The sequence below is a fragment of the Pseudophryne corroboree genome, unplaced genomic scaffold, assembly GCF_028390025.1.
Source record: "Pseudophryne corroboree isolate aPseCor3 unplaced genomic scaffold, aPseCor3.hap2 scaffold_472, whole genome shotgun sequence".
Taxonomy (NCBI): Eukaryota; Metazoa; Chordata; class Amphibia; order Anura; family Myobatrachidae; genus Pseudophryne; species Pseudophryne corroboree.
Genome location: NW_026970084.1, coordinates 388,894 through 411,226, shown reverse-complemented (window position 1 = coordinate 411,226; position 22,333 = coordinate 388,894). Strand labels below are relative to the sequence as shown.

General features: G+C 45.8%; 20 non-coding genes and 2 pseudogenes across 20 annotated transcripts; all 22 read right to left on the bottom strand.

The window, feature by feature from the left end:
• Nucleotides 1-5,983: 5,983 nt before the first annotated feature.
• Nucleotides 5,984-6,146, bottom strand: LOC135027993 (U1 spliceosomal RNA). The gene has a single exon (XR_010224368.1). It is a non-coding gene; the product is annotated as a U1 spliceosomal RNA (small nuclear RNA).
• Nucleotides 6,147-6,298: 152 nt separating this feature from the next.
• Nucleotides 6,299-6,462, bottom strand: LOC135027957 (U1 spliceosomal RNA). Its single transcript, XR_010224337.1, has one exon. It is a non-coding gene; the product is annotated as a U1 spliceosomal RNA (small nuclear RNA).
• A 646-nt stretch (nucleotides 6,463-7,108) lies between these two features.
• LOC135027990 (U1 spliceosomal RNA) lies at nucleotides 7,109-7,271 on the bottom strand. The gene has a single exon (XR_010224365.1). It is a non-coding gene; the product is annotated as a U1 spliceosomal RNA (small nuclear RNA).
• Nucleotides 7,272-7,423: 152 nt separating this feature from the next.
• On the bottom strand, nucleotides 7,424-7,587 carry LOC135028022 (U1 spliceosomal RNA). The gene has a single exon (XR_010224388.1). It is a non-coding gene; the product is annotated as a U1 spliceosomal RNA (small nuclear RNA).
• Nucleotides 7,588-8,285: 698 nt separating this feature from the next.
• Nucleotides 8,286-8,421, bottom strand: LOC135027977 (U1 spliceosomal RNA; annotated as a pseudogene).
• A 152-nt stretch (nucleotides 8,422-8,573) lies between these two features.
• Nucleotides 8,574-8,737, bottom strand: LOC135028034 (U1 spliceosomal RNA). The gene has a single exon (XR_010224400.1). It is a non-coding gene; the product is annotated as a U1 spliceosomal RNA (small nuclear RNA).
• Nucleotides 8,738-9,417: 680 nt separating this feature from the next.
• Nucleotides 9,418-9,571, bottom strand: LOC135027996 (U1 spliceosomal RNA; annotated as a pseudogene).
• A 152-nt stretch (nucleotides 9,572-9,723) lies between these two features.
• Nucleotides 9,724-9,887, bottom strand: LOC135028044 (U1 spliceosomal RNA). Its single transcript, XR_010224410.1, has one exon. It is a non-coding gene; the product is annotated as a U1 spliceosomal RNA (small nuclear RNA).
• Nucleotides 9,888-10,558: 671 nt separating this feature from the next.
• Nucleotides 10,559-10,721, bottom strand: LOC135027997 (U1 spliceosomal RNA). Its single transcript, XR_010224369.1, has one exon. It is a non-coding gene; the product is annotated as a U1 spliceosomal RNA (small nuclear RNA).
• A 152-nt stretch (nucleotides 10,722-10,873) lies between these two features.
• LOC135028012 (U1 spliceosomal RNA) lies at nucleotides 10,874-11,037 on the bottom strand. Its single transcript, XR_010224378.1, has one exon. It is a non-coding gene; the product is annotated as a U1 spliceosomal RNA (small nuclear RNA).
• Nucleotides 11,038-11,708: 671 nt separating this feature from the next.
• On the bottom strand, nucleotides 11,709-11,871 carry LOC135027981 (U1 spliceosomal RNA). The gene has a single exon (XR_010224357.1). It is a non-coding gene; the product is annotated as a U1 spliceosomal RNA (small nuclear RNA).
• Nucleotides 11,872-12,023: 152 nt separating this feature from the next.
• On the bottom strand, nucleotides 12,024-12,187 carry LOC135027954 (U1 spliceosomal RNA). Its single transcript, XR_010224333.1, has one exon. It is a non-coding gene; the product is annotated as a U1 spliceosomal RNA (small nuclear RNA).
• Nucleotides 12,188-12,858: 671 nt separating this feature from the next.
• LOC135027968 (U1 spliceosomal RNA) lies at nucleotides 12,859-13,021 on the bottom strand. The gene has a single exon (XR_010224347.1). It is a non-coding gene; the product is annotated as a U1 spliceosomal RNA (small nuclear RNA).
• Nucleotides 13,022-13,173: 152 nt separating this feature from the next.
• On the bottom strand, nucleotides 13,174-13,337 carry LOC135028011 (U1 spliceosomal RNA). Its single transcript, XR_010224377.1, has one exon. It is a non-coding gene; the product is annotated as a U1 spliceosomal RNA (small nuclear RNA).
• A 671-nt stretch (nucleotides 13,338-14,008) lies between these two features.
• On the bottom strand, nucleotides 14,009-14,171 carry LOC135027980 (U1 spliceosomal RNA). The gene has a single exon (XR_010224356.1). It is a non-coding gene; the product is annotated as a U1 spliceosomal RNA (small nuclear RNA).
• Nucleotides 14,172-14,323: 152 nt separating this feature from the next.
• Nucleotides 14,324-14,487, bottom strand: LOC135028025 (U1 spliceosomal RNA). Its single transcript, XR_010224391.1, has one exon. It is a non-coding gene; the product is annotated as a U1 spliceosomal RNA (small nuclear RNA).
• Nucleotides 14,488-15,153: 666 nt separating this feature from the next.
• LOC135028000 (U1 spliceosomal RNA) lies at nucleotides 15,154-15,316 on the bottom strand. Its single transcript, XR_010224371.1, has one exon. It is a non-coding gene; the product is annotated as a U1 spliceosomal RNA (small nuclear RNA).
• A 152-nt stretch (nucleotides 15,317-15,468) lies between these two features.
• Nucleotides 15,469-15,632, bottom strand: LOC135028026 (U1 spliceosomal RNA). Its single transcript, XR_010224392.1, has one exon. It is a non-coding gene; the product is annotated as a U1 spliceosomal RNA (small nuclear RNA).
• Nucleotides 15,633-16,303: 671 nt separating this feature from the next.
• Nucleotides 16,304-16,466, bottom strand: LOC135027973 (U1 spliceosomal RNA). Its single transcript, XR_010224352.1, has one exon. It is a non-coding gene; the product is annotated as a U1 spliceosomal RNA (small nuclear RNA).
• Nucleotides 16,467-16,618: 152 nt separating this feature from the next.
• Nucleotides 16,619-16,782, bottom strand: LOC135028021 (U1 spliceosomal RNA). Its single transcript, XR_010224387.1, has one exon. It is a non-coding gene; the product is annotated as a U1 spliceosomal RNA (small nuclear RNA).
• A 671-nt stretch (nucleotides 16,783-17,453) lies between these two features.
• Nucleotides 17,454-17,616, bottom strand: LOC135027970 (U1 spliceosomal RNA). Its single transcript, XR_010224349.1, has one exon. It is a non-coding gene; the product is annotated as a U1 spliceosomal RNA (small nuclear RNA).
• A 152-nt stretch (nucleotides 17,617-17,768) lies between these two features.
• On the bottom strand, nucleotides 17,769-17,932 carry LOC135028027 (U1 spliceosomal RNA). The gene has a single exon (XR_010224393.1). It is a non-coding gene; the product is annotated as a U1 spliceosomal RNA (small nuclear RNA).
• Nucleotides 17,933-22,333: the final 4,401 nt, after the last annotated feature.

The following is a 22,333-nucleotide window of genomic DNA, read 5'->3' as shown; positions in this document are numbered from 1 at the left end:
CAACCCTGTTACAGTTTGAAACGCCCCTCAACTGCTGTCCACTGCTTCACTCCTAGCTCTGCCCCTTTGAAATTATTAATTCCTACCCCCCGGTAGGCGGAGTTCTCCAGGCCCATACTCAGGAGTCACCACTGCTGTACATTATGTGCCGGTTGTAGAGGCAGAGCGGGGAACATCAGAGAACGCCACAAATTACACAGTGGGCAAGGAGATGGCTGGAGACAGCTGCACAGCCATGCCTTGCAAGTTCGAGAGAGCTGTTGAATTTCAGCACTTCAAGTCAGAGCCTGCCCCCTGCTGCCCAAGCAGTCCGTGACAGTTAGTGTCGAGGAGGGGGGGATTTGTGCATGTGTGCTATCAGTGTGTGTGTGGGGGGGGTGGGGGGGTGGAGGATGTGTGTGACTGTGAGGGAGCTGTCAGTGTCAGTGGGGAGAGGAGCAGGAGGGAGTTGTCAGTGTGTGGAAGTGATGAGAGTTGTCAGTACTGGGGAAATGTGTGTGTGTGTGTGTGTGTGTGTGTGTGTGTGTGTGTGTGTGTGTACTAGATTTAGGAGTGTGTGTTTGTGAGAGGTTTCAGTTGGGGAATTAGAGTTCATACAGTAATTAAATGTTTTCATATTGAGAACTACATCTCCCAGCATATACAGTGTGCTGGGGATGCTAACAAGCTTTATTTAAAAGTTTAAAAAACATTGCTTTTATGACTGCAATGGTTAAAAAGGGAGAGCTATAAATCAATTTATCAGTGAATGATCGCAGTTTGAGCTGTTACATTTTACTGAACCACCTATCCCTCCACACTCACTACCTGTCCTCAGGATACATTTACCATCCCGGCAGACGGTATACCGGCGGTCATTTGACCGATGTTGGAATCCTGACACCACTTGGGAGACTGGTGCCGGCACACAGACAGCCAACATCCCGAAGGCGAGTATTGGAGGGAGGGTTAGGACCGGGGGAGCGGGTGTTAGGGAAGGCACTAGGAGGGGGGGGGGTTAGTCCTAGCTGCCACCCCCTGAGGGTTAGCCCTATCCGCCACCCCCCCAGAGGATTAGGATTAGGTATCATGTGACTGCTGGAATCCCGAGCGCCGGATGCCATACCCAACCCCCTTTACTTTTTCAGGCATTTCTATCTCTCCTCTGTCTATGGTGTTCCGATTGCCCACTTTCCCTTGTGCTTTTCTCTCTCTCTCTCTCTCTCCTTTGTTTAGAGCATCAGTTTCTGTAGTCCACTTTATCCTTATTTTTTCCAGTGTTTCACTATCTCTCTGATGTAATGAGGATGTATGGTCTAGAGGGATCAGTAATGCATTGTACTGTATAGAGGCGTCAGGGATGTAGCGTAGGGTATAGAGGCGTCAGGGATGTAGCGTAGGTTATAGAGGCATCAGGAATGTAGCGTAGGGAATAGAGGCATCAGGGATGTAGCGTAGGGTATAGAGGCGTCAGGGATGTAGCATAGGGAATAGAGGCGTCAGGGATGTAGCGTAGGGAATAGAGGCGTCAGGGATGTAGCTTAGGGAATATAGGCATCAGGGATGTACTAGCAGGTATATAGAGGTCAGTGTACTGTATAGAGGGGTCAGTAATGCAGTGATGGTTATAGAAAGGTCAGTGATGTAGTGTAGGGTATAGAGGGGTCAGTTATGTAGTGTGGGGTAAAGAGGGGTCAGTAAAGATACTAAGCTGAAGTACTTAGAACACTTCTTGAATTAAGACACAACCTGCAAGAAAAAGTATGCAATATGGGTGAAAAGGCAAATGTCAGAGGCCTGATACAAGTGACCAGCTCCACACCTTGCACCACATAGCGTTATGTTAAACTGGGATATGTTCTTTTTTGGTGTGTGTGTGTGTGTGTGTGTGTGTATGTGTGTGTGGGGGGGGGGGGTGCCAAACGAAATTTTTGCCATTGGCTCCTTTGGTCTAGAACCAGCCCTGATCACAAAATATTTTTGTCTGAGCAGACTGGACACTGATCAGCGTTGGCTCATTCTCAGCCCCCCGCCCAGCCTCTGCTGCCAACAGACTGCTATTAGCTAGTTAACCTTCTGCCTTCCCTATCTATGACACAGACTGCTGCTAATGCTACCAGACTGTTCCCAGTGGCTTCACACCAACAGTGAATCCCAGCCGATGATGTAGGGCAGCGTGTGGGGGAGGGGGTCAGTTGCTGTGGCTCCAACATGGTAACCGCCAATGGACTGCAATGCTTTATCGAAAGGGGGGCGCCAGTCCCTTACTTTGCCAGGGGCGCTTGGACCCCTAGCTACACCTCTGTTGACCCTAACCGATACCCCTAAACTAACCATAATTCCTGCAGTAAAAATCCATGTTTCTATGTATATAGGGGGTCATTCCGAGTTGATCGCATGCTGCCGTTGTTCGCTGCGTAGCAATCAGTTGAAAAAAAATGGCTAATCTGTGCATGCGCATGCTCCGTAATGTGCATGCGCATCGTACGGGTACAAAGTCCATTGTGGTTTTGCACTAGTTCTAGCGATTATTCCAATCACAGAACAGGCCACAAGGAGATTGACAGAAAGAGGGCGTTTCTGGGTGTCAACTGACCGTTTTCAGGGAGTGCTTGGAAAAATGCAGGCGTGGCAGAAGAAATGCAGACGTGGCTGGGCATTCGCTGGATGGGTGTGTGATATCAAAAGCCGTCCCTCGGTTGTTAGAATCAACGCACACGAAGTGTAACTACAGTGCTGGTCTTATTTTGAAACGATTTTGCAGGCGCTCTGCTGCTCAAGTGTTCGCACTTCTCCAAAGTGAATATACACTCTCCAGTGGGCAGCGACAATGCGTTTGCATGGCTGCTAAAAACTGCTAGCGAGCAATCAACTCAGAATGACCCCCATAGTGTATTGCAAGAAAATATCTGTAAATCCAATGGTACCGTAAGTGCGGTATATACTCGCACTTCTTTGCGGGGTGAGAACATCTCCCCTAAGTGAAGTCAGCCCTATGAATAGAGTTTGTGTGATCCCTGTGCAGCAGTCACAGAAAGGGTTCATCTCTGCAGTTTGTCACTCAAATTACATTGCTGCATTTTTTCTAGAAGTGGATCTGAGAGCTGTTACCCGCAGACCAGCTACAATAATTATCCTGGGTACTCACTAGACCAGTGGTTCTCAAACTGCACCCTGGGGTGCCTCAGGACACTTGCAGGGGTGCCTTGGATTGGTGGTCCAGGACCAATTCAAAATATTTATAGTTAGTGTTAAAGGCAAAACCAGTGCTGTTGGCTGGCAATCATAACATATGTGCACAAGCAGAAGCAAATCCTGTCCCCTACCAAAGGGCCAGTGCTAGGGTGTTTGGCGCCTCCCTGCAAACTATTAATTTGGGCCCTCTCTCCAATACTTAATAAAGGGACAGTGCGCTCCTTAAAAAAAGAAGGTGTGGTATCACAAGGAAGGGGCATGGCCACACAATAGCACCCCAAATCAAAATACGCCACACAGTAGCACTATCTTATTGTCATTACACCGCATGTAATAATAATAATAATAATACCCACAGTCGCAGTGCCCTTTATACACATAACCACCATATCAGTGCAGCTTACACACATAATGCCAACAGAAGCAGTGCCCCTTCTACACATGCCCACGGTGGCAATCCTTTACATGGCAAATATCAACCTGGTTTTGCCATGTAAAGGATTGCCACTTTAAAAACAAACAATCAAACAAAAACAAAAAAAACAACAGGAAAAAACACAAAATCTCTCACTTTCTGATTCTCACACCCTATTACATTCCTCCCTATATATTTAAATGTTTCTATTACTGTATGTTCCCTCTTCCCTTCTCCAAACTATACACATCAACATTTTTTAGTATTTCCAGGTAAGTTTTGTGATGTAGGCCATGCACAATTTTAGTTGCCCTAATGTATTTACAGCCTTCTGGAGATATGGCTTCTGGAACTGAACACAGGATTCTAAATGTGGCTGTACCAAGGACCTATACAGTGGCATTACAGGTTGAGTATCCCTTATCCAAAATGCTTGGGACCAGAGGAATTTTGGATATCGGATTTTTCTGTATTTTGGAATAATTGCATACCATAACGAGATATTATGGTGATGGGACCTAAATCTAAGCACAGAAGGCATTTATGTTTCATATACACCTTATACACACAGCCTGAAGGTCATTTTAGCCAATATTTTTTATAACTTTGTGCATTAAACAAAGTGTGTGTACATTCACAGAATTCATTTATGTTTCATATACACCTTATACACACAGTCTGAAGTTCATTTAATACAATATTTTTAATAACTTTGAGTATTAAACAAAGTTTGTGTACACTGAGCCATCAAAACACAAAGGTTTCACTATCTCAGTCTCACTCAAAAAAGTCCGTATTTCGGAATATTCCGTATTTCGGAATATTTGGATATGGGATACTCAACCTGTATTACTTTTTTCTGCTACTGGTTCTTTAACCTATGCAAACAAGCATCTGACTTGCCTTTCCTATTGCTTTGTTACATTGCTTACCTGAAATAGTAATACTTAGATAGCTTTCCTCTTGCCATTATAATGCCCTTAATATTATAGTTAGCCTTTGCATTTTTGAGACGTGTATGATTTTGCATTTTTTGGCATTAAATGTTGCCATGTTCTTGACCATTCCTCTAGTCCAGGGGCGGAACTGCCAGAGACAACGGAGTCAGTTGCCGCCGGGCTCCAGCCCTAAAGGGGCTTCCTCCATTGCCCCCCGGCTGAAGCACTCACTCATCATGGGAAAGTACCAATGTGTTTCTTCGTTGGTTGATGGAAGAAACATCTTACAAAAACTCTCCAGATTATTGACTTTTTAAAGTTTTTCTAGGAAACGTTTTAGATGAATGCTTATTAGCCTTTGTCAGTATGAACTTTCGTAAAGTGTCTCTGTGGCGCAATCAGTTAGTATGTACGGCTATTAACCAAAAGGTTGGTGGTTCAATCCCACCCAGGGACCTAATTGACCTTGTTATCAGATTTTGGTGATCTTTAAGTAGACAAGTCAAATTTCATACCCCCTGTTATGGTGTAGGGTACCTGGCCTTCTCTGATGTAATCAGAGTTAGATTTGATTCAGTGATTTTATAAAAACATCTAGGAAGCACAATTTAGCAGTGGGTTGCAGAGAAAAAGAAATATGCTGGCAAAAAAATCAAATTGCGTGATTAAACAGCTCTTCATTTTCTGGCTTTATTTTTATGCTAACAAATTTGTTCTCTGAAAAGTGTCCACAAAGCCAAGTCTCTGATTAACACCTTTGTAGGGATGGTTTTTCACCTATTACTAAATTAAACTTGCTTCATTGGAAAGGCAGCAAGATGCATCCTCATTTCAATGTCTACTGAAATAATACAGGTTGACACAAGGAAACATTAACGCCACTGCATCCTTGCTGCTTTCTCATGTGGAAGTCTGTTTAATGTGAAAACAAGGTGATATCTAATTAGCACACAGGTAAGGAATTAAGAAAATCTTTATTTAAGGGTGAAGATGTTTCTCACAAAATCGTTGCCCCAATGCATCATTGAAATTCAAGCTGGAAAGATGATTTTAATATATCACTTGTACATTTTGTATTGCTCTTCTGGTGACAATGTAGTTTGATTTTGTCAATTACCATTTTAATAATAGGGTAAAGAAAATTAAGTGGATTTTTGAAAGAAAACAATACTGTCAATATACTATTAAAACAAATTAAAATGGTAAAAGTTATTGTACTTTAAGTAAAAATAAAAGAGCCAAAATATCAATCCCAGTTTTGGATTACTTTAGTTAACAAAAAAAAGGGTGTGGGCCCTGCAGCACTACCTGTAGTTTGCATTGTGTGTTGGAAGGCACAAAGTAAGCAGACGGGAGAAGTCAGGATAGTGCGCAAGGGCATAGAAGGGAGCGGCTCAAGAAAAGAGAAGTGGAAACAGACAGCAAACTAGGCTGGAGAGAGACCTGAGACAAAGAGATCTGAATTATACGAGAGACGACCAGGGTAAACACAAATTATGCAGTCAAGTTTCCCACATTTGGGGAAATCACAGGGGCAGCACACCCAGAGTGCAATGGGTGAGCCTTGCCCTGGGAGAAGCACCTACATGATCATAGTATCTCACCTGGCAGGTAAGTAGGAGTTGGGCTAGAGCTGGGGAGGGTCGCTGCTCGGGTACCCCCCTGTCAAGTGAAGGAGATCCAACTGAGGCAGCACAAGGGAACTCTCGAAAGAGGAACAAGGCTAGAGGAAGATCTGAGACAAAGAAATCTGATTTTTACCAGAGTTGACCAGAAGAAAGCACAAACACAGTCCCCCACTACCACAAATAATGCTGTCGAGTTTCCCACATTTGGGGAAATCACAGGGGTCAGCATACCCAGAATGCAATGAATGAACCTCACCCTGGGAGAACAATCTTCATGACCATGGTATCTCCTATGCAAAATAAGTATGATTTGGGATAGGGCTGGGGAGGGCCGCTGCTCAGGCACATCTCTGTCAAGTAAAGAAGATTCAACTGAGGCAGCACAAGGGAACTCTCATCTGGGGACAACAACTGCAGGGAGAACACATATTTTCAGATGAACATGGGAGGGCAGAAGGCTGCCTAATACTGAAGCACCCCCAAACAACAAACCAAATGCAACAACTAGTGCAAGCATTCCTGGGGGAAGGCCTGCAGCAGATGGATTTGCATATGGTGATGTCATCCAAGCAGTGGGTCAAAGTTGGCTTCAACCCTCGTCTGCATATGAAAATAAAAAAGGGATGTGCAGGGCATGGTGTCCTTTTGTGGCGCTTGGATGACCCCTCCTTCGGTGTGGGGCTCATGTTGGCTATGCCCCAGCCCCTGAAGCATTCAAGATGATTTCTTGCAGCAGCTGGGCACTGTAACAGCTCCAGAGTTGCTCTGTAAAGCATGTAAAAGGGTGTGGGCCCTGCAGCACTACCTGTAGTATGCATTGTGCGTTGGAAGGCACAAAGTAAGCAGACGGGAGAGGTCAGGAAAGTGCGCAACTGCATAGAAGGGAGCGGCTCAAGAAAAGAGAAGTGGAAACAGACAGCAAACTAGGCTGGAGAAAGACCTGAGACAAAGAGATCTGAATTATATGAGAGCCGACCAGAGGAAACACAAATTATGCAGTCAAGTGTCCCACATTTGGGGAAATCGCAGGAGCAGCACACCCAGAGTGCAATGGGTGAGCCTTGCCCTGGGAGAAGCACCTTCCTGATCATAGTATCTCACCTGGCAGGTAAATAGGAGTTGGGCTAGAGCTGGGGAGGGTCGCTGCTCGTGCACCCCCCTGTCAAGTGAAGGAGATCCAACTGAGGCAGCACAAGGGAACTCTCGAAAGAAGAACAAGGCTAGAGGAAGATCTGAGACAAAGAAATCTGACTTTTACCAGAGCTGACCAGAGGAAAGCACAAACACAGTCCCCCACTACCACAAATAATGCAGTCGAGTTTCCCACATTTGGGGAAATCACAGGGGTCAGCATACCCAGAATGCAATGAATGAACCTCACCCTGGGAGAACAATCTTCATGACCATGGTATCTCCTATGCAAAATAAGTATGATTTGGGATAGGGCTGGGGAGGGCCGCTGCTCAGGCACATCTCTGTCAAGTAAAGGAGATTCAACTGAGGCAGCACAAGGGAACTCTCATCTGGGGACAACAACTGCAGGGAGAACACATATTTTCAGATGAACATGGGAGGGCAGAAGGCTGCCTAATACTGAAGCACCCCCAAACAACAAACCAAATGCAACAACTAGTGCAAGCATTCCTGGGGGAAGGCCTGCAGCAGATTGATTTGCATATGGTAATGCCATCCAAGCAGTGGGTCAAAGTTGGCTTCAACCCTCGTCTGCATATGAAAAGAGAAAAGGGGTGTGCAGGGCATGGCGGCCTTTTGCGGCGCTTGGATGACCCTTAGTTCGCATTAAACACCTCCACCCTCCTTCGGTGTGGGGCTCATGTTGGCTATGCCCCAGCCCCTGAAGCATTCAAGCTGATTTCTTGATGCAGCTGGGCACTGTAACAGCTCCAGAGCTGCTCTGTAAGGCAAGTAAAAGGGTGTGGGCCCTGCAGCACTACCTGTAGTTTGCATTGTGCATTGTAAGGCACAAAGTAAGCAGACGGGAGAAGTCAGGATAGTGCGCAAGGGCATAGAAGGGAGCGGCTCAAGAAAAGAGAAGTGGAAACAGACAGCAAACTAGGCTGGAGAGAGACCTGAGACAAAGAGATCTGAATTATACGAGAGCCGACAAGGGGAAACACAAATTATGCAGTCAAGTGTCCCACATTTGGGGAAATTGCAGGAGCAGCACACCCAGAGTGCAATGGGTGAGCCTTGCCCTGGGAGAAGCACCTTCATGATCATAGTATCTCACCTGGCAGGTAAGTAGGAGTTGGGCTAGAGCTGGGGAGGGTCGCTGCTCGGGCACCCCCCTGTCAAGTGAAGGAGATCCAACTGAGGCAGCACAAGGGAACTCTCGAAAGAGGAACAAGGCTAGAGGAAGATCTGAGACAAAGAAATCTGACTTTTACCAGAGCTGACCAGAGGAAAGCACAAACACAGTCCCCCTCTACCACAAATAATGCAGTCGAGTTTCCCACATTTGGGGAAATCACAGGGGTCAGCATACCCAGAATGCAATGAATGAACCTCACCCTGGGAGAACAATCTTCATGACCATGGTATCTCCTATGCAAAATAGGTATGATTTGGGATAGGGCTGGGGAGGGCCGCTGCTCAGGCACATCTCTGTCAAGTAAAGGAGATTCAACTGAGGCAGCACAAGGGAACTCTCATCTGGGGACAACAACTGCAGGGAGAACACATATTTTCAGATGAACATGGGAGGGCAGAAGGCTGCCTAATACTGAAGCACCCCCAAACAACAAACCAAATGCAACTACTAGTACAAGCATTCCTGGGGGAAGGCCTGCAGCAGATGGATTTGCATATGGTGATGTCATCCAAGCAGTGGGTCAAAGTTGGCTTCAACCCTCATCTGCATATGAAAAGAGAAAAGGGGCGTGCAGGGCATGGCGGCCTTTTGCGGCGCTTGGATGACCCCTAGTTCGCATTAAACACCTCCACCCTCCTTCGGTGTGGGGCTCATGTTGGCTATGCCCCAGCCCCTGAAGCATTCAAGCTGATTTCTTGCAGCAGCTGGGCACTGTAACAGCTCCAGAGCTGCTCTGTAAGGCAAGTAAAAGGGTGTGGGCCCTGCAGCACTACCTGTAGTTCGCATTGTGCGTTGGAAGGCACAAAGTAAGCAGATGGGAGAAGTCAGTATAGTGCGCAAGGGCATAGAAGGGAGCGGCTCAAGAAAAGAGAAGTGGAAACAGACAGCAAACTAGGCTGAAGAGAGACCTGAGACAAAGAGATCTGAATTATATGAGAGCCGACCATGGGAAACACAAATTATGCAGTTAAGTTTCCCACATTTGGGGAAATCAAAGAAGCAGCACACCCAGAGTGCAATGGGTGAGCCTTGCCCTGGGAGAAGCACCTACATGATCATAGTATCTCACCTGGCAGGTAAGTAGGAGTTGGGCTAGAGCTGGGGAGGGTCGCTGCTCAGGCACCCCCCTGTCAAGTGAAGGAGATCCAACTGAGGCAGCACAAGGGAACTCTCGAAAGAAGAACAAGGCTAGAGGAAGATCTGAGACAAAGAAATCTGACTTTTACCAGAGCTGACCAGAGGAAAGCACAAACACAGTCCCCCACTACCACAAATAATGCAGTCGAGTTTCCCACATTTGGGGAAATCACAGGGGTCATCATACCCAGAATGCAATGAATGAACCTCACCCTGGGAGAACAATCTTCATGACCATGATATCTCCTATGCAAAATAAGTATGATTTGGGATAGGGCTGGGGAGGGCCGCTGCTCAGGCACATCTCTGTCAAGTAAAGGCGATTCAACTGAGGCAGCACAAGGGAACTCTCATCTGGGGACAACAACTGCAGGGAGAACACATATTTTCAGATGAACATGGGAGGGCAGAAGGCTGCCTAATACTGAAGCACCCCCAAACAACAAACCAAATGCAACAACTAGTGCAAGCATTCCTGGGGGAAGGCCTGCAGCAGATGGATTTGCATATGGTGATGTCATCCAAGCAGTGGGTCAAAGTTGGCTTCAACCCTCGTCTGCATATGAAAAGAAAAAAGGGATGTGCAGGGCATGGCGGCCTTTTGCGGCGCTTGGATGACTTCTAATTCGCATTAAACACCTCCACCCTCCTTCGGTGTGGGGCTCATGTTGGCTATGCCCCAGCACCTGAAGCATTCAAGCTGATTTCTTGCAGCAGCTGGGCACTGTAACAGCTCCAGAGCTGCTCTGTAAGGCAAGTAAAAGGGTGTGGGCCCTGCAGCACTACCTGTAGTTCGCATTGTGCGTTGGAAGGCACAAAGTAAGCAGACGGGAGAAGTCAGGATAGTGCGCAAGGGCATAGAAGGGAGCGGCTCAAGAAAAGAGAAGTGGAAACAGACAGCAAACTAGGCTGGAGAGAGACATGAGACAAAGAGATCTGAATTATACGAGAGCCGACCAGAGAAAACACAAATTATGCAGTCAAGTGTCGCACATTTGGGGAAATCGCAGGAGCAGCACACCCAGAGTGCAATGGGTGAGCCTTGCCCTGGGAGAAGCACCTTCCTGATCATAGTATCTCACCTGGCAGGTAAGTAGGAGTTGGGCTAGAGCTGGGGAGGGTCGCTGCTCGGGCACCCCCCTGTCAAGTGAAGGAGATCCAACTGAGGCAGCACAAGGGAACTCTCGAAAGAAGAACAAGGCTAGAGGAAGATCTGAGACAAAGAAATCTGACTTTTACCAGAGCTGACCGGAGGAAAGCACAAACACAGTCCCCCACTACCACAAATAATGCAGTCGAGTTTCCCACATTTGGGGAAATCACAGGGGTCAGCATACCCAGAATGCAATGAATGAACCTCACCCTGGGAGAACAATCTTCATGACCATGGTATCTCCTATGCAAAATAAGTATGATTTGGGATAGGGCTGGGGAGGGCCGCTGCTCAGGCATATATCTGTCAAGTAAAGGAGATTCAACTGAGGCAGCACAAGGGAACTCTCATCTGGGGACAACAACTGCAGGGAGAACACATATTTTCAAATGAACATGGGAGGGCAGAAGGCTGCCTAATACTGAAGCACCCCCAAACAACAAACCAAATGCAACAACTAGTACAAGCATTCCTGGGGGAAGGTCTGCAGAAGACGGATTTGCATACAGTGATGTCATCCAAGCAGTGGGCCAAAGTTGGCTGGAACCCTCATCTGCATATGAAAAGAGAAAAGGGGTATGCAGGGCATGGCGGCCTTTTGCGGCGCTTGGATGACCCTTAGTTCGCATTAAACACCCCCACCCTCCTTCGGTGTGGGGCTCATGTTGGCAATGCCCCAGCCCCTGAAGCATTCCTGCTGATTTCTTGCAGCAGCTGGGCACTGTAACAGCTCCAGAGCTGCTCTGTAAGGCAACTAAAAGGGTGTGGGCCCTGCAGCACTACCTGTAGTTCGCATTGTGCGTTGGAAGGCACAAAGTAAGCAGACGGGAGAAGTCAGGATAGTGCGCAAGGGCATAGAAGGGAGCAGCTCAAGAAAAGAGAAGTGGAAACAGACAGCAAACTAGGCTGGAGAGAGACCTGAGACAAAGAGATCTGAATTATACGAGAGCCGACCAGAGGAAACACAAATTATGCAATCAAGTGTCCCACATTTGGGGAAATCGCAGGAGCAGCACACCCAGAGTGCAATGGGTGAGCCTTGCCCTGGGAGAAGCACCTTCCTGATCATAGTATCTCACCTGGCAGGTAAGTAGGAGTTGGGCTAGAGCTGGGGAGGGTCGCTGCTCGGGCACCCCCCTGTCAAGTGAAGGAGATCCAACTGAGGCAGCACAAGGGAACTCTCGAAAGAAGAACAAGGCTAGAGGAAGATCTGAGACAAAGAAATCTGACTTTTACCAGAGCTGACCAGAGGAAAGCACAAACACAGTCACCCACTACCACAAATAATGCAGTCGAGTTTCCCACATTTGGGGAAATCACAGGGGTCAGCATACCCAGAATGCAATGAATGAACCTCTCCCTGGGAGAACAATCTTCATGACCATGGTATCTCCTATGCAAAATAAGTATGATTTGGGATAGGGCTGGGGAGGGCCGCTGCTCAGGCATATCTCTGTCAAGTAAAGGAGATTCAACTGAGGCAGCACAAGGGAACTCTCATCTGGGGACAACAACTGCAGGGAGAACACATATTTTCAAATGAACATGGGAGGGCAGAAGGCTGCCTAATACTGAAGCACCCCCAAACAACAAACCAAATGCAACAACTAGTGCAAGCATTCCTGGGGGAAGGCCTGCAGCAGATGGATTTGCATATGGTGATGTCATCCAAGCAGTGGGTCAAAGTTGGCTTCAACCCTCGTCTGCATATGAAAAGAAAAAAGGGATGTGCAGGGCATGGCGGCCTTTTGCGGCGCTTGGATGACTTCTAATTCGCATTAAACACCTCCACCCTCCTTCGGTGTGGGGCTCATGTTGGCTATGCCCCAGCACCTGAAGCATTCAAGCTGATTTCTTGCAGCAGCTGGGCACTGTAACAGCTCCAGAGCTGCTCTGTAAGGCAAGTAAAAGGGTGTGGGCCCTGCAGCACTACCTGTAGTTCGCATTGTGCGTTGGAAGGCACAAAGTAAGCAGACGGGAGAAGTCAGGATAGTGCGCAAGGGCATAGAAGGGAGCGGCTCAAGAAAAGAGAAGTGGAAACAGACAGCAAACTAGGCTGGAGAGAGACATGAGACAAAGAGATCTGAATTATACGAGAGCCGACCAGAGAAAACACAAATTATGCAGTCAAGTGTCCCACATTTGGGGAAATCGCAGGAGCAGCACACCCAGAGTGCAATGGGTGAGCCTTGCCCTGGGAGAAGCACCTTCCTGATCATAGTATCTCACCTGGCAGGTAAGTAGGAGTTGGGCTAGAGCTGGGGAGGGTCGCTGCTCGGGCACCCCCCTGTCAAGTGAAGGAGATCCAACTGAGGCAGCACAAGGGAACTCTCGAAAGAAGAACAAGGCTAGAGGAAGATCTGAGACAAAGAAATCTGACTTTTACCAGAGCTGACCGGAGGAAAGCACAAACACAGTCCCCCACTACCACAAATAATGCAGTCGAGTTTCCCACATTTGGGGAAATCACAGGGGTCAGCATACCCAGAATGCAATGAATGAACCTCACCCTGGGAGAACAATCTTCATGACCATGGTATCTCCTATGCAAAATAAGTATGATTTGGGATAGGGCTGGGGAGGGCCGCTGCTCAGGCATATATCTGTCAAGTAAAGGAGATTCAACTGAGGCAGCACAAGGGAACTCTCATCTGGGGACAACAACTGCAGGGAGAACACATATTTTCAAATGAACATGGGAGGGCAGAAGGCTGCCTAATACTGAAGCACCCCCAAACAACAAAAGAAATGCAACAACTAGTACAAGCATTCCTGGGGGAAGGTCTGCAGAAGACGGATTTGCATACAGTGATGTCATCCAAGCAGTGGGCCAAAGTTGGCTGGAACCCTCATCTGCATATGAAAAGAGAAAAGGGGTATGCAGGGCATGGCGGCCTTTTGCGGCGCTTGGATGACCCTTAGTTCGCATTAAACACCCCCACCCTCCTTCGGTGTGGGGCTCATGTTGGCAATGCCCCAGCCCCTGAAGCATTCCTGCTGATTTCTTGCAGCAGCTGGGCACTGTAACAGCTCCAGAGCTGCTCTGTAAGGCAACTAAAAGGGTGTGGGCCCTGCAGCACTACCTGTAGTTCGCATTGTGCGTTGGAAGGCACAAAGTAAGCAGACGGGAGAAGTCAGGATAGTGCGCAAGGGCATAGAAGGGAGCAGCTCAAGAAAAGAGAAGTGGAAACAGACAGCAAACTAGGCTGGAGAGAGACCTGAGACAAAGAGATCTGAATTATACGAGAGCCGACCAGAGGAAACACAAATTATGCAATCAAGTGTCCCACATTTGGGGAAATCGCAGGAGCAGCACACCCAGAGTGCAATGGGTGAGCCTTGCCCTGGGAGAAGCACCTTCCTGATCATAGTATCTCACCTGGCAGGTAAGTAGGAGTTGGGCTAGAGCTGGGGAGGGTCGCTGCTCGGGCACCCCCCTGTCAAGTGAAGGAGATCCAACTGAGGCAGCACAAGGGAACTCTCGAAAGAAGAACAAGGCTAGAGGAAGATCTGAGACAAAGAAATCTGACTTTTACCAGAGCTGACCAGAGGAAAGCACAAACACAGTCCCCCACTACCACAAATAATGCAGTCGAGTTTCCCACATTTGGGGAAATCACAGGGGTCAGCATACCCAGAATGCAATGAATGAACCTCTCCCTGGGAGAACAATCTTCATGACCATGGTATCTCCTATGCAAAATAAGTATGATTTGGGATAGGGCTGGGGAGGGCCGCTGCTCAGGCATATCTCTGTCAAGTAAAGGAGATTCAACTGAGGCAGCACAAGGGAACTCTCATCTGGGGACAACAACTGCAGGGAGAACACATATTTTCAAATGAACATGGGAGGGCAGAAGGCTGCCTAATACTGAAGCACCCCCAAACAACAAACCAAATGCAACAACTAGTACAAGCATTCCTGGGGGAAGGTCTGCAGAAGACGGATTTGCATACAGTGATGTCATCCAAGCAGTGGGCCAAAGTTGGCTGGAACCCTCATCTGCATATGAAAAGAGAAAAGGGGTATGCAGGGCATGGCGGCCTTTTGCGGCGCTTGGATGACCCTTAGTTCGCATTAAACACCCCCACCCTCCTTCGGTGTGGGGCTCATATTGGCAATGCCCCAGCCTTCAAGCTGATTTCTTGCAGCAGCTTGGCACTGTAACAGCTCCAGAGCTGCTCTGTAAGGCAAGTAAAAGGTTGTGGGCCCTGCAGCACTACCTGTAGTTTGCATTGTGCATTGGAAGGCACAAAGTAAGCAGACAGGAGTAGAAGTCAGGATAGTGCACAAGGGTATAGAAGGGAGGGGCTCAAAAAAAAAAGAAGTGGAAACAGACAGCAAACTAGGCTGGAGAGAGACCTTAGACAAAGAGATCTGAATTATATGAAAGCCGACCAGTGGAAACACAAATTATGCCGTCAAGTTTCCCACATTTGGGGAAATCACAGGGGCAGCACACCCAGAGTGCAATGGATGAGCCTTGCCCTGGGGGAAGCACCTTCATGATCATAGTATCTCACCTGGCAGGTAAGTAGGAGTTGGGCTAGAGCTGGGGAGGGTCGCTGCTCGGGCACCCCCCTGTCAAGTGAAGGAGATCCAACTGAGGCAGCACAAGGGAACTCTCGAAAGAAGAACAAGGCTAGAGGAAGATCTGAGACAAAGAAATCTGACTTTTACCAGAGCTGACCAGAGGAAAGCACAAACACAGTCCCCCACTACCACAAATAATGCAGTCGAGTTTCCCACATTCGGGGAAATCACAGGGGTCAGCATACCCAGAATGCAATGAATGAACCTCACCCTGGGAGAACAATCTTCATGACCATGGTATCTCCTATGCAAAATAAGTATGATTTGGGATAGGGCTGGGGAGGGCCGCTGCTCAGGCACATCTCTGTCAAGTAAAGGAGATTCAACTGAGGCAGCACAAGGGAACTCTCATCTGGGGACAACAACTGCAGGGAGAACACATATTTTCAGATGAACATGGGAGGGCAGAAGGCTGCCTAATACTGAAGCACCCCCAAACAACAAACCAAATGCAACAACTAGTGCAAGCATTCCTGGGGGAAGGCCTGCAGCAGATGGATTTGCATATGGTGATGTCATCCAAGCAGTGGGTCAAAGTTGGCTTCAACCCTCGTCTGCATATGAAAAGAGAAAAGGGGCGTGCAGGGCATGGCGGCCTTTTGCGGCGCTTGGATGACCCCTAGTTCGCATTAAACACCTCCACCCTCCTTCGGTGTGGGGCTCATGTTGGCTATGCCCCAGCCCCTGAAGCATTCAAGCTGATTTCTTGCAGCAGCTGGGCACTGTAACAGCTCCAGAGCTGCTCTGTAAGGCAAGTAAAAGAGTGTGGGCCCTGCAGCACTACCTGTAGTTCGCATTGTGCGTTGGAAGGCACAAAGTAAGCAGACGGGAGAAGTCAGGATAGTGCGCAAGGGCATAGAAGGGAGCGGCTCAAGAAAAGAGAAGTGGAAACAGACAGCAAACTAGGCTGGAGAGAGACCTGAGACAAAGAGATCTGAATTATACGAGAGCCGACCAGAGGAAACACAAATTATGCAGTCAAGTGTCCCACATTTGGGGAAATCGCAGGAGCAGCACACCCAGAGTGCAATGGGTGAGCCTTGCCCTGGGAGAAGCACCTTCCTGATCATAGTATCTCACCTGGCAGGTAAGTAGGAGTTGGGCTAGAGCTGGGGAGGGTCGCTGCTCGGGCACCCCCCTGTCAAGTGAAGGAGATCCAACTGAGGCAGCACAAGGGAACTCTCGAAAGAAGAACAAGGCTAGAGGAAGATCTGAGACAAAGAAATCTGACTTTTACCAGAGCTGACCAGAGGAAAGCACAAACACAGTCCCCCACTACCACAAATAATGCAGTCGAGTTTCCCACATTTGGGGAAATCACAGGGGTCAGCATACCCAGAATGCAATGAATGAACCTCACCCTGGGAGAACAATCTTCATGACCATGGTATCTCCTATGCAAAATAAGTATGATTTGAGATAGGGCTGGGGAGGGCCGCTGCTCAGGCACATCTCTGTCAAGTAAAGGAGATTCAACTGAGGCAGCACAAGGGAACTCTCATCTGGGGACAACAACTGCAGGGAGAACACATATTTTCAGATGAACATGGGAGGGCAGAAGGCTGCCTAATACTGAAGCACCCCCAAACAACAAACCAAATGCAACAACTAGTGCAAGCATTCCTGGGGGAAGGCCTGCAGCAGATTGATTTGCATATGGTAATGCCATCCAAGCAGTTGGTCAAAGTTGGCTTCAACCCTCGTCTGCATATGAAAAGAGAAAAGGGGCGTGCAGGGCATGGCGGCCTTTTGCGGCGCTTGGATGACCCCTAGTTCGCATTAAACACCTCCACCCTCCTTCGGTGTGGGGCTCATGTTGGCTATGCCCCAGCCCCTGAAGCATTCAAGCTGATTTCTTGCAGCAGCTGGGCACTGTAACAGCCCCAGAGCTGCTCTGTAAGGCAAGTAAAAGGGTGTGGGCCCTGCAGTACTACCTGTAGTTTGCATTGTGCAATGGAAAGCACAAAGTAAGCAGACGGGAGAAGTCAGGATAGTGCGCAAGGGCATAGAAGGGAGCGGCTCAAGAAAAGAGAAGTGGAAACAGACAGCAAACTAGGCTGGAGAGAGACCTGAGACAAAGAGATCTGAATTATACGAGAGCCGACCAGGGGAAACACAAATTATGCAGTCAAGTTTCCCACATTTGGGTAAATCGCAGGAGCAGCACACCCAGAGTGCAATGGGTGAGCCTTGCCCTGGGAGAAGCACCTTCATGATCATAGTATCTCACCTGGCAGGTAAGTAGGAGTTGGGCTAGAGCTGGGGATGGTTGCTGCTCGGGTACCCCCCTGTCAAGTGAAGGAGATCCAACTGAGGCAGCGCAAGGGAACTCTAGAAAAAAGAACAAGGCTAGAGGAAGATCTGAGACAAAGAAATCTGACTTTTACCAGAGCTGACCAGAGGAAAGCACAAACACAGTCCCCCACTACCACAAATAATGCAGTCGAGTTTCCCACATTTGGGGAAATCATAGGGGTCAGCATACCCAGAATGCAATGAATGAACCTCACCCTGGGAGAACAATCTTCATGACCATGGTATCTCCTATGCAAAATAAGTATGATTTGGGATAGAGCTGGGGAGGGCCACTGCTCAGGCACATCTCTGTCAAGTAAAGGAGATTCAACTGAGGCAGCACAAGGGAACTCTCATCTGGGGACAACAACTGCAGGGAGAACACATATTTTCTGATGAACATGGGAGGGCAGAAGGCTGCCTAATACTGAAGCACCCCCAAACAACAAACCAAATGCAACAACTAGTGCAAGCATTCTTGGGGGAAGGCCTGCAGCAGATGGATTTGCATATGGTGATGTCATCCAAGCAGTGGGTCAAAGTTGGCTTCAACCCTCGTCTGCATATGAAAAGAGAAAAGGGGCGTGCAGGGCATGGCGGCCTTTTGCGGCGCTTGGATGACCCCTAGTTCGCATTAAACACCTCCACCCTCCTTCGGTGTGGGGCTCATGTTGGCTATGCCCCAGCCCCTTAAGCATTCAAGCTGATTTCTTGCAGCAGCTGGGCACTGTAACAGCTCCAGAGCTGCTCTGTAAGGCAAGTAAAAGGGTCTCTGTGGTGCAATCAGTTAGTATGTACGGCTATTAACCAAAAGGTTGGTGGTTCAATCCCACCCAGGGACCTAATTGACCTTGTTATCAGATTTTGGTGATCTTAAAGTAGACAAGTCAAAATTTCAAACCCCCTGTTATGGTGTAGGGTACCTGGCCTTCTCTGATGTAATCAGAGTTAGATTTGATTCAGTAATTTTATAAAAACATCTAGGTAGCACAATTTAGCAGTGGGTTGCAGAGAAAAAGAAATATGCTGGCAAAAAAATCAAATTGCGTGATTAAACAGCTCTTCATTTTCTGGCTTTATTTTTATGCTAACAAATTTGTTCTCTGAAAAGTGTCCACAAGGCCAAGTCTCTGATTAACACCTTTGTAGGGATGGTTTTTCACCTATTACTAAATTAAACTTGCTTCATTGGAAAGGCAGCAAGATGCATCCTCATTTCAATGTCTACTGAAATAATACAGGTTGACACCAGGAAACATTAACGCCACTGCATCCTTGCTGCTTTCTCATGTGGAAGTCTGTTTAATGTGAAAACAAGGTGATATCTAATTAGCACACAGGTAAGAAATTACGAAAATCTTTATTTAAGGGTGAAGATGTTTCTCACAAAATTGTTGCCCCAATGCATCATTGAAATTCAAGTTGGAAAGATGATTTTAATATATCACTTGTACATTTTGTATTGCTCTTCTGGTGACAATGTAGTTTTTTTTGTCAATTACCATTTTAATAATAGGGTAAAGAAAATTAAGTGGATTTTTGAAAGAAAACTATACTGTCAATATACTATTAAAACAAATTAAAATGGTAAAAGTTATTGTACTTTAAGTAAAAATAAAAGAGCAAAAATATCAATCCCAGTTTTGATTACTTAAATTAACAAAAAAAAATGCATATAGCAAAGGATAGTTTCAATCTGCCTACCTCTGGGTTATGGGTCCAGCATTCTTCCATTGCAGTACTCTGCTGCACATGTAAGTGCAAGAGATCCTGAAGCACTCACTCATCATGGGAAAGTACCAATGTGTTTATTCATTGGTTGATGGAAGAAACATCTTACAAAAACTCTCCAGATTATTGATTTTTTAATGTTTTTCTAGGAAACGTTCTAGATGTATGCTTATTAGCCTTTGTCAGTGGGTACTGTTTGCAAAGTGTCTCTGTGGCGCAATTGGTTAGTGTGTTCGGCTATTAACCAAAAGGTTGGTGGTTCAATCCCACCCAGGGATGTAATTGACCTTGTGATCAGATTTTGGAGATATTTAATTAGACAAGTCAAAATTTCAAACCTCCTCTTATGGTGTAGGGTACCTGGCCTTCTCTGATGTAATCAGAGTTAGATTTGATTCAGTAATTTTATAAAAACATCTAGGTAGCACAATTTAGCAGTGGGTTGCAGAGAAAAAAAATATGCTGGCAGAAAAATCCAATTGAGTGATTAAACAGCTCTTCATTTTCTGGCTTTATTTTTATGCTAACAAATTTGTTCTCTGAAAAGTGTCCACAAATCCAAGTCTCTGATTAACACCTTTGTAAGGATGGTTTTTCACCTATTACTAAATTAAACTTGCTTCATTGGAAAGGCAGCAAGATGCATCCTCATTTCAATGTCTACTGAAATAATACAGGTTGACACCAGGAAACATTAACGCCACTGCATCCTTGCTGCTTTCTCATGTGGAAGTCTGTTTAATGTGAAAACAAGGTGATATCTAATTAGCACACAGGTAAGGAATTAAGAAAATCTTTATTTAAGGGTGAAGATGTTTCTCACAAAATTGTTGACCCAATGCATCATTGAAATTCAAGCTGGAAAGATGAATTTAATATATCACTTGTACATTTTGTATTGCTCTTCTGGTGACAATGTAGTTTGTTTTTGTCAATTACCATTTTAATAATAGGGTAAAGAAAATGAAGTGGATTTTTGAAAGAAAACAATACTGTCAATATACTATTAAAACAAATTAAAATGGTAAAAGTTATTGTACTTTAAGTAAAAATAAAAGAGCAAAAATATCAATCCCAGTTTTGATTACTTAAATTAACAAAAAAAATGCATATAGCAAAGGATAGTTTCAATCTGCCTACCTCTGGGTTATGGGCCCAGCATGCTTCCATTGCAGTACTCTGCTGCACATGTAAGTGCAAGAGATCCTGAAGCACTCACTCATCATGGGAAAGTACCAATGTGTTTCTTCGTTGGTTGATGGAAGAAACATCTTACAAAAACTCTCCAGATTATTGACTTTTTAAAGTTTTTCTAGGAAACGTTTTAGATGAATGCTTATTAGCCTTTGTCAGTACGTACTTTTTGCAAAGTGTCTCTGTGGCGCAATCGGTTAGTGTGTTTGACTATTAACCAAAAGGTTGGTGGTTCAATCCCACCCAGGGATGTAATTAACCTTGTGATCAGTATTTTGGTGATATTTATGTAGACAAGTCAAAATTTCAAACCTCCTCTTATGGTGTAGGGTACATGGCCTTCTCTGATGTAATCAGAGTTAGATTTGATTCAGTGATTTTATAAAAAACAGCTAGGAAGCACAATTTAGCAGTGGGTTGCAGAGAAAAAAAATATGCTGGCAGAAAAATCCAATCGAGTGATTAAACAGCTCTTCATTTTCTGGCTTTATTTTTATGCTAACAAATTTGTTCTCTGAAAAGTGTCCACAAAGCCTAGTCTCTGATTAACACCTTTGTAATGATGGTTTTTCACCTATTACTAAATTAAACTTGCTTCATTGGAAAGGCAGCAAGATGCATCCTCATTTCAATGTCTACTGAAATAATACAAGTTGACACCAGGAAACATTAACGCCACTGCATCCTTGCTGCTTTCTCATGTGGAAGTCTGTTTAATGTGAAAACAAGGTGATATCTAATTAGCACACAGGTAAGGAATTAAGAAAATCTTTATTTAAGGGTGAAGATGTTTCTCACAAAATTGTTGACCCAATGCATCATTGAAATTCAAGCTGGAAAGATGATTTTAATATATCACTTGTACATTTTGTATTGCTCTTCTGGTGACATTGCAGTTTGTTTTTGTCAATTACCATTTTAATAATAGGGTAAAGAAAATGAAGTGGATTTTTGAAAGAAAACAATACTGTCAATATACTATTAAAACAAATTAAAATGGTACAAGTTATTGTACTTTAAGTAAAAATAAAAGAGACTAAAATTTCAATCCCAGTTTTGGATTACTTTAATTAACAAAAAAAAATGCATATAGCAGAGGATAGTTTCAATCTGCCTACCTCTGGGTTATGGGCCCAGCATGCTTCCATTGCAGTACTCTGCTGCACATGTAAGTTCAAGAGATCCTGAAGCACTCACTCATCATGGGAAAGTACCAATGTGTTTCTTCGTTGGTTGATGGAAGAAACATCTTACAAAAACTCTCCAGATTATTGACTTTTTAAAGTTTTTCTAGGAAACGTTTTAGATGAATGCTTATTAGCCTTTGTCAGTATGGACTTTTGCAAAGTGTCTCTGTGGCGCAATCAGTTAGTATGTACGGCTATTAACCAAAAGGTTGGTGGTTCAATCCCACCCAGGGACCTAATTGACCTTGTTATCAGATTTTGGTGATCTTTAAGTAGACAAGTCAAAATTTCAAACCCCCTGTTATGGTGTAGGGTACCTGGCCTTCTCTGATGTAATCAGAGTTAGATTTAATTCAGTGATTTTATAAAAACAGCTAGGAAGCACAATTTAGCAGTGGGTTGCAGATAAAAAAAATATGCTGGCAGAAAAATCCAATTGAGTGATTAAGCAGCTCTTTATTTTCTGGCTTTATTTTTATGCTAACAAATTTGTTCTCTGAAAAGTGTCCACAAAGCCAAGTCTCTGATTAACACCTTTGTAAGGATGGTTTTTCA